The 14,265-nt window shown below is 46.6% G+C and overlaps 1 protein-coding gene across 1 annotated transcript in view; it reads right to left on the bottom strand.

Moving 5' to 3' along the window:
• METRN (meteorin, glial cell differentiation regulator) overlaps positions 1 to 14,265 on the bottom strand; it is a 291,968-nt gene that overhangs the window by 79,126 nt on the left and 198,577 nt on the right. The gene's annotated exons all lie outside the window — the stretch shown is intronic.

Genomic DNA, 14,265 nt, shown 5'->3' on the forward strand with positions numbered 1-14,265 from the left:
AAAGCATGAAGTTCCTTATGATCTTATTTTATTTAACTAGTGGGCTAGGATCTTTATTGGTTTTATTGCTTAGATCAGTGGTTCTCAAATCTCAAATTGTACTGGTGACCCCTAGCAAGCCTCTGAGTGTGACTCGTCCCCTCCCCCCCCAATTAAAAACACATTTTTATATATTTATCACCATTATAAATGCTGGAGGCAAAGCGGGGTTTGGGGTGGAGACTGACAGCTTGCAACTCCCCATGCAATAACCTTGCGACCCCCTGAGGGGTCCTGACCCCCAGTTTGAGAACCCCTGGCTTAGATAATAATTAACTGCTATCTACAAACACGTAAAGCGCTAATACATTTCAAGATTATGCTTATAATTTGAAATCTTTGGGATCATTCCTTGGAATTTACATCCTAATTTGACAGAGATCTTAAAAAGGAAGGGAAAATGAAACAGAATAGCTATGTAATAGAGTCATGGAGACAGCTTCATTTGAAGATTATTTTATAGAGCTAATGCTGAACATAGCTGTAGAGATCTTCCCTGAAGTCTTTGCTACATAGAGTAAACAGTCTTTAACTCCCAAAGAGAACTGCTTTTAAAGGTGATGTACAAAGGTTGGTCAGTTCTTTTTAAAATAACTTGTGCCCTTTTATAAGGCCTGGAAGGTTTGTGTGCTGAATCTTTAATATAAAGACTTCCTTTCTTCCACGTTTGTTAGGGATTGGAGTTAAATAAATGCTAATGAAAACAAAGCATTTTAAATAGTCTGTTGGCAAATCCTTTTCCCACTCAATTGCTCAACATTCACTTTCTTGTGATATCATTTCACTAGTTCTCTATTCGCCATAGTGTCTTCTAGGGTAGATAATACCTGAATTTGTAATAGCAAAAGTAAGCAGATATTTTTTCAGGGGCTAGGGGGAGGCAAACATTTTCAGTTCTTCATCCTCAAAAGAGCATAAAAAGAGTACAAACCATTGATAAAACTTTAAAAGGGGATGGGGATTTTTTATTGACTTGTTATCCAGGGCTTCAGGATTTCTTTTTATTCCAGCTGTTATGGGAGCTGTTTGGCACCTCTGACGGCGCTAGGGGCTTGGGTGGGAGGGATAAGGTTGACAGATGGTCCTTAGAAACTGACTTATAACTGGAAGACTGTGGGTTCCTGCCAGAGTCATTTGGCAGATGTTCAAAACCACTCTGTGGGGGTCATGAATTTGCTCTGTGTTCCAGGTCATTTCCCCATTAGTACTGTCCAACCCAGCCCATGAAGAAACTTTTACCAGTTTCCACGAAGAAAAGGCCACTGTCATCTAGGGCGGAGGAGGCTAATTGGCTCATTAGTGCTGGCCTGGGTGGATTTTGAGGGTAATCCATGTTGCATACTCTCTCTGATAATATTGCAATCCTGTTTCTATATGGGGATTGCTAGTGAGAAGGGTTATTGCAGTGTAAAAATATTTTTCTTAGTCGTACATCTTCTAAATTTGACTTTTGTTTGTTTGTTCCCAATGACCATTTTATGCTGAAGATCTTTAAGACCCAGATGCCAGATTCAGGAGACCAAATTCAGCCCTGGGTATCAGTGGATGCAGTTCCACTGACTTCATTTTACAGCAGGGCTGACTTTGGCAAGTGGATTTTTGGCAAGTGTTGGCAAGTGGGTTTGAGTCTCAAGTACTGTAATTTACACAGAGGGGCCCGGGGAGAGTGAGTGTAGCAATTAGAGGAACAAACAGGAGGATGTAAGATGGTATCAGATAAAGCATCCCACTTCTACTTTAATTTGAACCATCTTAGACTCACTTATAGACTGTGGGCTTTCCTCTACCCCAATGACAGGCTCTGCTTTGGGGAGTAGCAGAAGCAGACCTATGGTTAGGCTCTTTGCCATATTGCTTTATCCTCCTTCCTACTGAACTCCCTTGATAGAGTGATCATCCTTTTTCTTACCTTGCGTAGATTCACATCTACTGTTATTTTTCCAGGTAAACAGATTGCAGATAGAAATGGTGCTCGCAGACCTCCCAGCCACAGTGGATGTGTCTACTGGGAAGGGCAGAGCCAAGCACCTTTATAGGGTCCAGTGGGCCATAAAACATAGGACTAAAAGTCTCCTTTAGAAAAATGTCCATGCCCAGAGACCACTGAAAATTGCTTGACCAAGCAGATCTGTTTTAAGCTGTGTCTTAAAGCTGGCCATTCTTGGGCCTCGTCAGGAAGAGCAGATCCCAAAGGTGTGAGCCCTTCCCTGAATATATGCTGCTGCCACTGTTGCTTGGGCCTGGGGCAGAGGTGCCTCCTCAGATAGCTAGGTCCCTGGTCATGTATGTCTTTCTCCAGTGGTAACTGCCCTTAGTATTGCTGTTGCTGTGAAAGATTTCTAGCACCAGATTCTTGGGAAGAGAGGTTGCTTCTTCAGTTAGCTATATGTTATCTTCCTCCTGAGCCTTTTTTATTTCATTTGATTCACCAATGCTGCTTCTGCCTCTAAATCTGACTGAGGAGTGAGGCCACAGGAGAATGAGCTGTTGGCTGCATTGCTCCTGTTTCCAAGATGCAGTGCTTTTTAAAGCCTAAGAGGTGACTAAAACTTAGTAAAGCACAGCTACAGTGTGAAGAAGGAAAAAATGTGTAGCTGATAGAGGTTACTCCAGGGGACTCACTGCTTCCAGACATGTCCTCTGATCTGTGGGAAGTGACATGCTCTCTAGAGTACTGTAAATTCCTCCTTTAGGGTCCGTGTTACAATCCTGAAGCCAGAGCTCTAAGGAAACTTGAGATCCTATACTGGGGTAATAAAGATCTACAAATGGCTGCCCATAAAGGATCTGTTATTATGGGTCTGGGCCATCCATGGATTTGCATGGTGCCCAACATATTTAAAATGTTCTGACTCCTTCTCTTTATTGTTTAAGAACAGGCGTTTTCATACCAGAACAGGCAAGTGATGCTTCCAGCTAGATTCCTTGTTTCTGATAGCAGCCACTGCTGGATATACCTGAGAGGAAGGCATAAGACCTCAGCACTGATAATGCTTCCAGTTGTACTATGCTGTATTCCATAGTGGGAGGGTCCAGATTTCTTCCTGACTCCCATGAGCCACAAGGTTCAATAACCATGACTTTTCCCCTTCTAGTATAACTGCAGCTATTGACAGAAGTGTCAATTTTGCTGAACTATTTATAGTTCAATAATTCCCTAAATATTAAGATTTTCAATAATCTCAGAATATCCTTCAATCTTGAAATTTACTAAACTACTGCATCAAATATGCCCTGCAGCAGTGAGTTCCACAGGTTAATTGTACTAGTATGAGGGATAATGAAGTATTTCTCTCTCTCAATGGCAGGTTTGAGTTAGGGCTGGTGTGTCCCTCTCATAATACAGCAGTGAGAATTTCAAGTTGTTGTTTAATTCTGGCAGAACTTTTAAATAATGTTCTTGTTGGTGAAAAAATGGTAAACGCGCACAGGATTCAGAGTCACAGAAAGAACAATCTGATTCTGATATTCCTTTGCTCATTACATTCACTGGCTACTGTGTTATGACTAGATGAGGTTTTTGTTCAGTTTCTTTATTTAATTTAGACTTCCCTCTCTCCCCCTCTATTTTAATGTTCTATTCTGGGAAATTATTGATCAAAAGGGAGAAATGAGAGACACACGCACACTAATTGGCGCTAAGTACATATTGACACAAGGTGTAATCAGTGTGGAAGCTTAAGAAAAGCTGAATCAGCAGGGACCTCCCTGCCAAAAAACACACAACCTGAAAACCTCTTCAATGTCCAAAGAGAGTTTATGCCTCTGCACAAAATCCCCTTTGTGTGAAAACATTAAACCAACTTGAACAAAACTAAACAATAGAAGGGATCTATTTCTAAAGCAGCCGCAAAGTGACTGACTTTTTAACTTCTAGACACCTTTCCAAACTCAAAGCCAGACATGAAAGGTCCCATAGAGCTGTATATACTTTCTGTAAAGTATTTTGCCACTTTATGTATTGATTTGAAATATTAGTGAAAATTAATTAGAGAAAGTTTATCTTATTGTCACTTTTAGTAGGTCCTTGTGTTAAATCAAGCACACACACACACACAGGGGAGTTACAGTTGAATAGCAGTGCCTCATACCTTTCCAGAGCACTGAGTGCACCTGTACTTAAACCTTGTAAAACCACGAGATAAGGAAACACCAGCCCTGCCACACAACTTTAACTCTGCCCACTGGAGTTGGCAAGAGCCACTGGGATTATACAGTAAGTATACAAGGTAGCCTACTTATTACAGGCTGCCCTGTAATAAGTAGATCTGAGGAACAACGAAGTCAATGTGTCTTTTTCTGTCCCCCAGAATTGTATTCTTTCATTTGTCTGCTTGTGCTCCAGCTGCCCTTCAGGACAGCTGGATTGCCAGGTGTAGCAGCTCACGCTGCAATATGAGGAGGGGTGCATCTGCATCCAGAAGGATTATGGACCCCTGATTTCTGTGCTGCATTATGTGGGCTGGACAATAGAAGAGCATGGTAGTCTATTCTTGCCATATGCCTCTGGAGTTGTCTGGTAGCACATGACAGGATGCATGGAAGTGCAGATGATGTCCCAGAAGGCATCATTGGACAAGGGGGAGGAGGTGATTTGTGCAGAGTAGGTGCAATGGTGGAGTGTAGTAAGGACACAGTCTGATGGTTTCTCTCGCAGTTCCCATGTGCTGCGTGCCCCAGCGCACCATGTCATCTGGAAGGCTAAAGTGTCATGATGGGCAGGGCATTCCTCAAATAGAGCAGAGTTAAGGATGCTGGGTGGCGCTGGTGTGTGCCTTAACCCTTTAATCCCTGCTTTTCAGAGGTGCCCTTGACATCCTGGAAGGGTATGAGGCACTGCCAATCAACCTTCACAATGTTTTTGGGCAGTGAATTTCCCTTGTTTTTGAGGAAATGATGGTAGTGAGGGGGACATGATTGGAGGAACTTGTGGAGGGCATAGGGAGTCTTCCTGGGAACACTTCACTGCCGTTCAGCTAGCAGCTTTGCCCTACTCCTGGTCCTCCATACCCCCTAGTGAGGCTGGAGGAGCCATGGGGAGAGAGGAAAGTGGTAAACAATGGGTAGCAAGGAGCGCTAGAGGCAGCAACAGGGAGCAGGGGGAGCCCCAAACTCCACACTTCTCTCTTAGAAAAATGGAAGAGGATTGGCATAACCCTCTGCCCCTGAGAAGAACTGCAGAGGTGTGAAGTGGCCCGTTCAGCCCAGCTGGTATTCTTCTCCCCGGTTCCCAAAGTCTGCCTCAGACCCTGCTGTGCAATACCCATGTTAGAGCAATTTGAATATTAAACTCAGCTCCTTACTGGAAAGGGGGGCATGATATGCGGAATCCATGGAACAAATGACTCCAGATTTGCACCACTAACTCTAGCCCTGGCCTTGAAGTGGCACCACATTGTTCTAGAGGGCTGGTTCTGCCACAGCAGTTCAGTTTGCACCAGGACTTCCATGTGAACAGGGGTGGAAAGGATCTATGGTATCATTTTAAAATGTTTGGCATAGTTTGTGCACTGCTTGATTTTTCTATAGCAGTTTCTGGGGACGTGACGGGGAGGAATATCATTTGAGGTTTGCCATGACTGTTTTGAACAAGGCCATCTAACACCAATTTTTCTACAGTCTGACCATTTATTTCAGACCACACTTTCACAGAAATTAGAGCACTTTGAGGGGGGAGCTAAACAGGTGTGTGAAAGAGGATCAGTTATTGTAGAAAGCTGAAATTTGTTTTGTGTTTATTTTTCATGAGAAACATAATTTACTTCTTTGGTTGATGACAGTATCCTGGCACCGTGTTAGTCAATGTTGATCTTACCCCAGGCCTTGCTTGCAGCCCTCCCAATGAGAAACCAGTACCAGCTCCCACTTTGGAATATAAACCAGGCAAAATCAGTGTTTGTTTCACTGAGAGAGCCAGCCGGGCATGGTGGATAGAGTAATGGGCTGGGACTCAAGACCTGGATTCTATTCCCAGCTCTGCTAATGGCCTGATGTGTGACCTTGGGCAAGTCACATCATCTCTCTGCCCCTCAGTTTCCCCATCTGCAAAATAGGGATAATATCCATTGTAAAGCATTTTGAGAGCTACTTATGAAGGCATTAGATAAGAGCTAGGTATTTTTATTAATAATAAAATAATTTATTAGTTGATCCTAATAAAAAAATAGAACAAAATACCGCAATGAGCTGGCCAGGACATTACAGGCTGGAATCAGAAGTGTCCACTCTGCATCATAGACCCTGTACTGCTGTCATGTAATAGAGAGTCTCCTTTAGCTCAAACAAAAGTTGATCTTAGAGCAGGAGAATCTGAGTTCTCTCCCTGCTGTGGCCATCAAGTTCTGCATTGCTGTGGTGGCCAGCCTAATTGACAGCTGTGAAGTTCAATACACTTTGTTTCCACTGATATTTACATTTAAACATTTAAATTGTTCTGCCAAGTAAATGTCACTGAGTTGATTTTTCCACTCTTCATTTAATTCTTGCTTTCTTAGATACTTTATCCTTCTTCCAGCATGGCCAGCATTGTTAATGTTTTTCATTAGCTTAGTTATCCACACTACTGTGCCCTGCTTGCCCCCAGATCACAATTTTAGTCCTCATAGCTAACCTCTCAGGCCAGGAACAAAGTCTACGATGTCTCAACTGGTTGCTATGGAGAGAGCTGTAATGGTATTAGGAAAAGCAGCAAAATATTACAGAGGTTTTCAATCCTATTTAAACAATTATAAACTATTCCCTCCCGACAGCAGCCAATCAGCAGTCAACTTCCCATATGTTCTCTCACAGATTTCAAACAAGCGCATTGTCTTGGGCCCTGCTGAGAACTCATCCCTGAGGAGATTTCCCCCGGGGATGTTTCGTTTGCAGCAGTGACAGAGATCACCTGGCATTTGCCAATTAGCCAAGATTTGTTAGTGACTATAAGTCGTTAATGGCTGATAGGCACTTGAGAAATGAGTTAGTACTCTCAGGCCTCTCATTTCTGATGACAATGTCCACCTTCCCCAAACTGCTAGCATTAGTTGTAGGGAGACTAGGGATGCTGAACTAATAACACTTACAGAATAATTGTGGGCCTCCCTCACTCTGAAACAAAAAAAGCTACAGTCTTCCCTGTGTGTTAGTAATGCCCCTTCTGCCCTGAGAGATGATCCCTCTAGGGCAGGCATAGAATGTGGAAGAGTGGGAAAGACTGTATGGTCACTGCCTCTTCTGTACCTACGTGGTGGATAGAGGGGCTTTCAGTCTGGTATCTGGGGCACCAGCATTTAAGGAATAATTCATAATAATTATGTAACCTGCACTAAGAACAACCTCCAACTGGGAGTCTGGTGGCACCTTAAAGACTAACAGATTTATCTGGACATAAGCTTTTGTGGGTAAAAAACCCACTTCTTTAGATGCAGCTGGCTACTTCCTGTCTACAGGGACCACTTAATGATATTCCTAAGGTTTCTAGCACCATTTTGTTCAATCTTTATTTAAACACCCTATGTTGCATCTCTCTGATTCAGGGGCAACCCCAGTTTACACTTGTAGAAGACTGGGCATAGTGGAGCCTCCTGGCCTCACCTTGTCCCTTACATATACCCTCAATCCCCATGTGCTGGCATGCTGGGGGCAACAGCTGACTCAGGGCAGCAGGGCAGCCTCCATTTACTATAAACCAGTGGAGAGTTCCCCTTTGCAGGGATAATCCTCTACTGGCCAGCTCTGGCTGCCTTGTGCCACTTACATGGTGCAAAGTCACCTTTGAAGACTGGAGAATCTGGCTCTTTCTCTTCAAGGCAACTGATTTTTGCTGGCCCCTGGGGTGAGTCATTTATTAGAGGGTTCACTGTACTGTAGTAAAGTACCTCTTATGACAGAAGAGGTTCTGTTGGTTGCATGGCCTGGGTATAAGAGCTTTGAAGCACCCACAACTGTATGCCACCATCCCTTCCCCTCAAAACCTGTTCATTTATAAGCAACTAAAAATTGAAGTAATGATGCCTGGCTTTTCATCCAAGAATCTCAATGCAATTTACATACATTCATTTATTCTTACAATCCTTCTCTGCAGTCACTATCATCATCTCCATTTTATTGATGGGGACACTGAGACACAGTGACTTATCCAAGGCACATAGATTATCAGGGTTGGAAGGAACCTCAGGAGGCCATCTAGTCCAACCCCCTGTTTAAAGCAGGACCAATCCCAAGACTGATTTTTGCCCTAGATCCCTAAATGGCCCCCTCAAGGATTGAATTTACAACCCTGGGTTTAGCAGGCCAATGCTCAAACCACTGAGCTATGCCTCCCCCCCAGCACAGCTGACATTAGAACCAGATCTGTCTTCCAGTCCAGTATTATAACACCTTGTTCTATGATCACCTCCTACACACACTGTATGCTTCAAAATGGTGAGCACTAAAGAGTTTCTTGATACCCATGTTCCCCCATCCTGCCTGGCTGAATGGAGAAGAATGACTGAAAATCCATCAGAGGCCAGGAATCAATTCTAATTTAATAGTTCACAGGGATACATGGTCCCAGCTCCATGGAATCTGGAAAGAAAAAGAATATAGAAAGTCACTGTTAAAACATAGTGGCCAGGCCTATATCAGGTAAGATCACATGAGCTGAAACACCAGCTGCTGGCTTTAGGCTTACTGAGCTGTACCATGCCGCCTGTAAATTCGGGTTCATAGTTCAAATAGGACCATCAGAGTTTGACAGTCTGGGACTCTACTCTGCACAAACATAACCACTTTGGGAAGCCTATGTTATTACATAAACCCCAGGAGGAAAACAGTAGTAATACTTTGCACTTAGTGGTTTTCTTTTGAGGCTCTCAAAGTGCTGGAGCTACTATTAGCCTGTTTTAGAGATAGGGAAACTGAGGCACAGATACATTCCCTTCTCTGTAGATTAGGTTGCCATAAGACCAGGCTCAGGTCCTTCCTTCCACTGGGTGCCAGGCAGTTTTTGAAGCCAATTTAAGGTCTTGGTCCTAATCTTCAAGGCAATTAATGGTTCAGGCTGTAGCTACATTAAAGACCCACTTTTGAGCCAATAACCAACACAACAGCTCAGCTGTGATTCTGTGAGACACTGCAGCTCACAAAGCTCTGGATGAAGCAATCTTGGTAAATGGGGCCTGGCTATGGAACGAACTTCCAGAGATGAATGCAGAGTCTGACCATCTGTAGGAAATGCTGCAAAACCTTCCTCTTTGAAAAGGTCTCTCTACCTTAGGCCATGGCTACACTACAGAGTTGCAGCGCTGGTGAGGGGGTTACAGCGCTGCAACTTAGGATGTGGCCACACTTGCAAAGCACAGCCAGCGCTGCAACTCCCTGGTTGCAGCGCTGGCTGTACACCTGGTCGAGCCTCGGGTGTAGCGATTCCAGCGCTGGTCAGCAAGTGTGGACCCCACCAGCGCTTTTATTGACCTCTGGGGTATAAGGAGGTATCCCAGCATACCTTTTAAGCCTCTCTGGTAATCCTGCACACTCCACAGCCCTGGGCTCAGCTGACCCCACCTTTAAATGCCCCGGGAATTTTGAAAATCCCTTCCTGTTTGCTCAGCCAGGTGTGGAGTGCAATCAATCAATCAATGAGCGACCATGCCTCCACGCCCCAAACGAGCCCCAGCATGGAACAGTTCCGAGCTGCAGGACCTCATCAGTGTTTGGGGTGAGGAAGCTGTGCAAGCACAGCTGCGCTCCAGCCGGAGAAATTATGATACCTATGGGCAGATATCACAGTCCTTGCTGATAAGGGGCCATGAACGGGACGCCTTGCAGTGCAGGGTAAAAATTAAGGAGCTGCGCAGTGCTTACTGCAAAGCCCGTGAGGGAAATTGCTGCTCAGGAGCTGCCCCCACGACCTACTATTTTTACAAGGAGCTGGATGCCATACTTGGGTGTGACCCCACTGCCAATCCTAGGAGCACAATGGAGGGTTCAGAGCAGGGAGAAGTGGGTAAGGGTGTAGAGGAAGCCGAGAGTCAGGCTACTGGGGTGGAGGGAGACACCCCAGAGTCCCAGGAGGCATGCAGCCAGGAGCTCTTCTCAAGCCAGGAGGAGGCTAGCCAGTCGCAGCAGCGGGAAGTTGCTGGTGAAGAAGAAGCAGAGGAGCGTGCGCGAGGTAAGCAGATTTTATGTTTTGGGAGAGGACTGTTTGGGTTATGGCTGCCTGCATGCATGCCTAAACGTGGAATAGCCCATTGATTTGCTCTATCACGTCTCTGTAATTGGCCTCGGTAATCTCTTGAAAAGTTGCAGCCAGAGCGTGGGCAATGTGCTTTTGCAAGTTTATAGGGAGAGCCACCGTGGTCCTTGTCCCGGTCAGGCTAACTCGTCCGATCCACTGTGCAGCGAGGGGTGGGGGTACCATGGCTGCACACAGGCAAGCTGCATAGGGGCCAGGGCGGAATCCACATTGCTGTAGAAGACCCTCCCTCTCTTCCCAGGTAACACGCAGCAGTGATATATCTGGCAGTAGGAAACCCTGTTGAGAATCTAGGGATACTTCAGTGCAGGGCACCAGGTTCGCGGTCCACCGCCCCCCCCTGCCAGCAGGTGGCGAGCACCGCGGTGCGTTTCCGGTCTCCCTCCCCCCCCCCTTCCAGCAGGCAGCCAGCACCGCGGTGCGTTCCGGTCTCCCCCCCCCGCCCCTTCCAGCAGGTAGCCAGCACCGCGGTGCGTTCTGGTCCCCCCCCCCACCCCTTCCAGCAGGCAGCCAGCATCGCGGTGCGTTCCGGTCTGCCCCCCCACCCCTTCCAGCAGGTAGCCAGCATCGCGGTGCGTTCCGGTCTCCCCCCCCCCCCCTTCCAGCAGGTAGCCAGCATCGCGGTGCGTTCCGGTCTCCCCCCCCACCCCTTCCAGCAGGTAGCCAGCACCGCGGTGCGTTCCGGTCTCCCCCCCCACCCCTTCCAGCAGGTAGCCAGCACCGCGGTGCGTTCCGGTCTCCCCCCCCACCCCTTCCAGCAGGCAGCCAGCACTGCGGTGTGTTCTGGTCTCTCCCCCCCCCCCCCTTCCAGCAGGCAGCCAGCACCGTGGTGCGTTCCGGTCTCCCCACCCCCTTCCAGCAGGTAGCTGCGGACCGCCCCCCCCGCCAGCAGCTTGACAGCTTCATGTTCCCTACTGTCCCCTGTGCAGGCCACCAGCTACCTCCTCTACCCAGTGCAGATAAACCCCAGTGAGCCATCAGTCAGTTCCCCCTCCCAGGTGAAGTCGGGGCAGAAACACTCACCCCATTGCTCGCCATGCCTTCGCTTCCCTGGCCTCTCTGTGTTATGTTAGGTATGTGGGAATGATGCTACAAAAAGTCTACAAACTCCTTCACTGTGTGATAATAAACAATGTAGCCTCTGTGTATTACATGTTTCTATCTATGTTTTTTTTTTAGTGACCTTGACTAATGCAGCCGGATCACCGGCCTCACGTCGCTTGCAGAACTTGAGAAAAAATCCGCGAAAATCAAAAGAATTGATCAAAGCAGTTATGAATCACTACAACAGAGAAAGTAGGAAGACGCAGGAATGGAGAGAGAAAATGTATGAGTGGAGGCAAACACAAAGCAGGAGAAAGGAATTGGCTACCAAAAAAACCTCAAAGCACTTGATAAGCCTCCTGGCTCGCCAAACTGACTCTTTCGAGTCTCTTGTAGCCATGCAGGCAGATCTGTACCGTGGTAACCCACAAGCCTCCCAAAGCTCTCTTTCTTGTTCCCCAGTATTTGCACAAAACACCTTTCTCCAGCAGCCAGTTTCTTATTACCCCAGCTGCCCCCAACACCTGTACGATCACCTACCAGCCCTGATAACTACAATCCTTACCCTGTGCACTCCACCCCCATTACTCTGCAGCATAGTAATCCTGAAGTGCAGCAGACATTGAACAGCAATCCAAACAGGACATATTCAAACCTCTGAATGTACAGTCCACCACCCTAACCCCCCTGGGGTTATGTACTGTACTTTGAATAAAGGATTTTATGGCTTTTACAATAGTTTTTATTATTGCAGAAAGTGGTAAATACTGTACCCCAAGGTAGAAAGGAGCACAGCAAAGGCACCAAACATTACTGTTGGCTCTCAGCATCAAATTGCTCCCTTAAGGCATCCCTAATCCTTGAAGCCCTTTCCTGGGCCTATCATAACCTTAGTCCCAGATTTGGACCTTAGCGTCCAAAATATGGGGGTTAGCATGAAAACCTCCAAGCTTAGTTACCAGCTTGGACCTGGTACTTGCTGCCACCACCCAAAAAATTAGAGTGTTTTGGGGCACTCTGGTCCCCCTGAAAAACCTTCCCTGGGGACCCCAAGACCCAAATCCCTTGAGTCTCACAACAAAGGGAAATAATCCTTTTTCCCTTCCCCCCTCCAGGTGCTCCTGGAGAGATACACAGACACAAGCTCTGTGAAACTACACAGAGTGACTTCCCCTCTCTGTTTCCAGTCCTGGAAACCAAAAGTACTTTCCTATTCCCCCCAGAGGGAATGCAAAATCAGGCTAGCAATCCAACACACAGATCTCCCCTTGATTTCTTCCTCCCACCAATTCCCTGGTGAGTACAGACTCAATTTCCCTGAAGTAAAGAAAACTTCAACAGGTCTTAAAAGAAAGCTTTATATAAAAAGAAAGAAAAATACATACAAATGTTCTCTCTGTATTTAGATGATGTAATACAGGGTCAATTGCTTAAAAGAATATTGAATAAACAGCCTTATTCAAAAAAAAGACAAATCAAAGCACTCCAGCACTTATATTCATGCAAATATCAAAGAAAAGAAACCATATAACTTACTAGCTGATCTCTTTGTCCTTACACTTAGAAACAGAAGACTAGAAAGTAGAAACTACTTCTCCAAAGCTCAGAGAAAGCAGGCAGGCAGACAAAAGACTCAGACACTAACTTCCCTCCACCCAAAGTTGAAAAAATCCGGTTTCCTGATTGGTCCTCTGGTCAGGTGCTTCAGGTGAAAGAGACATTAACCCTTAGCTATCTGTTTATGACAGGGCCTCTCTAGTAGCCCTGCTCTCTGGCTGTGCAAATTCATCCTCTAGGCTTCGAACCTTGGAGGTCCATTCCTCACTGAATCTTTCACCCTTCCCTTCACAAATATTATGGAGGGTACAGCACGCGGATATAACAGCGGAGATGCTGCTTTCCCCCAAATCTAGCTTCCCATAAAGACACCTCCAGCGGGCTTTCAAACGGCCAAAAGCACACTCCACAGTCATTCTGCACCGGCTCAGCCTGTAGTTGAACCGTTCCTTGCTCCTGTCAAGCTTCCCTGTATATGGTTTCATGAGCCAAGGCATTAAGGGGTAAGCGGGGTCTCCAAGGATCACAGTGGGCATTTCAACGTCCCCTACTGTGATCTTGCGGTCTGGGAAAAAAGTCCCGGCCCTCAGCTTCCTGAACAGGGCACTGTTCCGAAAGATGTATGCATCATGCACCTTTCCAGGCCATCCTAAGGAAATGTCAGTGAAACGCCCACGGTTATCCACAAGCGCTTGCAGAACCACGGAGGAATACCCCTTGCGATTAACGTACTCTGATGCCAGGTGGGGTGGTGGCAGAATAGGAATATGCGTCCCATCTATTGCCCATCCACAGTTAGGGAAACCCATTTGTGCAAAGCCATCCACAGTGTCCTGCACATTCCCCAGAGTCACAGTTCTTCTTAGCAGGGTGCGATTAACGGCTGTGCAAACTTGCATCAGCACCATTCCAACAGTGGACTTTCCCACTCCAAACTGGTTCGCCACCGATCGGTAGCTGTCTGGAGTTGCCAGCTTCCAGATTGCAATAGCCACCCGCTTCTCCACTGGCAGGGCAGCTCTCAATCTTGTGTCCCTGCACCACAGGGTAGGGGCGAGCTCAGCACACAGTCCCATGAAAGTGGCTTTTCTCATCCGAAAGTTCTGCAGCCACTGCTCGTCATTCCCAGGCTTGCAGGACGATGTGATCCCACCACTCAGTGCTGGTTTCCCGAGCCCAAAGGCACCGTTCCACGGTGCTGAGCACGTCTGTTACTGCCATAAGCAATTGAGTGTCTTGAGCGTCAGGCGTTTCAATATCATCGTCTGACTCCTCACTGTCACTTTGCAGCTGAAGGAATAGCTCCACTGCCATGCGTGATGTGCTGGCAACATTCATCTGCAAGGTCCTCAGCAGCTCAGGCTCCATTTGTAACAGAAATCTCAGAAATCGTGCTGCAGACTCAC

The sequence above is a fragment of the Gopherus flavomarginatus genome, chromosome 9 (genome assembly GCF_025201925.1).
Source record: "Gopherus flavomarginatus isolate rGopFla2 chromosome 9, rGopFla2.mat.asm, whole genome shotgun sequence".
NCBI lineage: Eukaryota > Metazoa > Chordata > Testudines > Testudinidae > Gopherus > Gopherus flavomarginatus.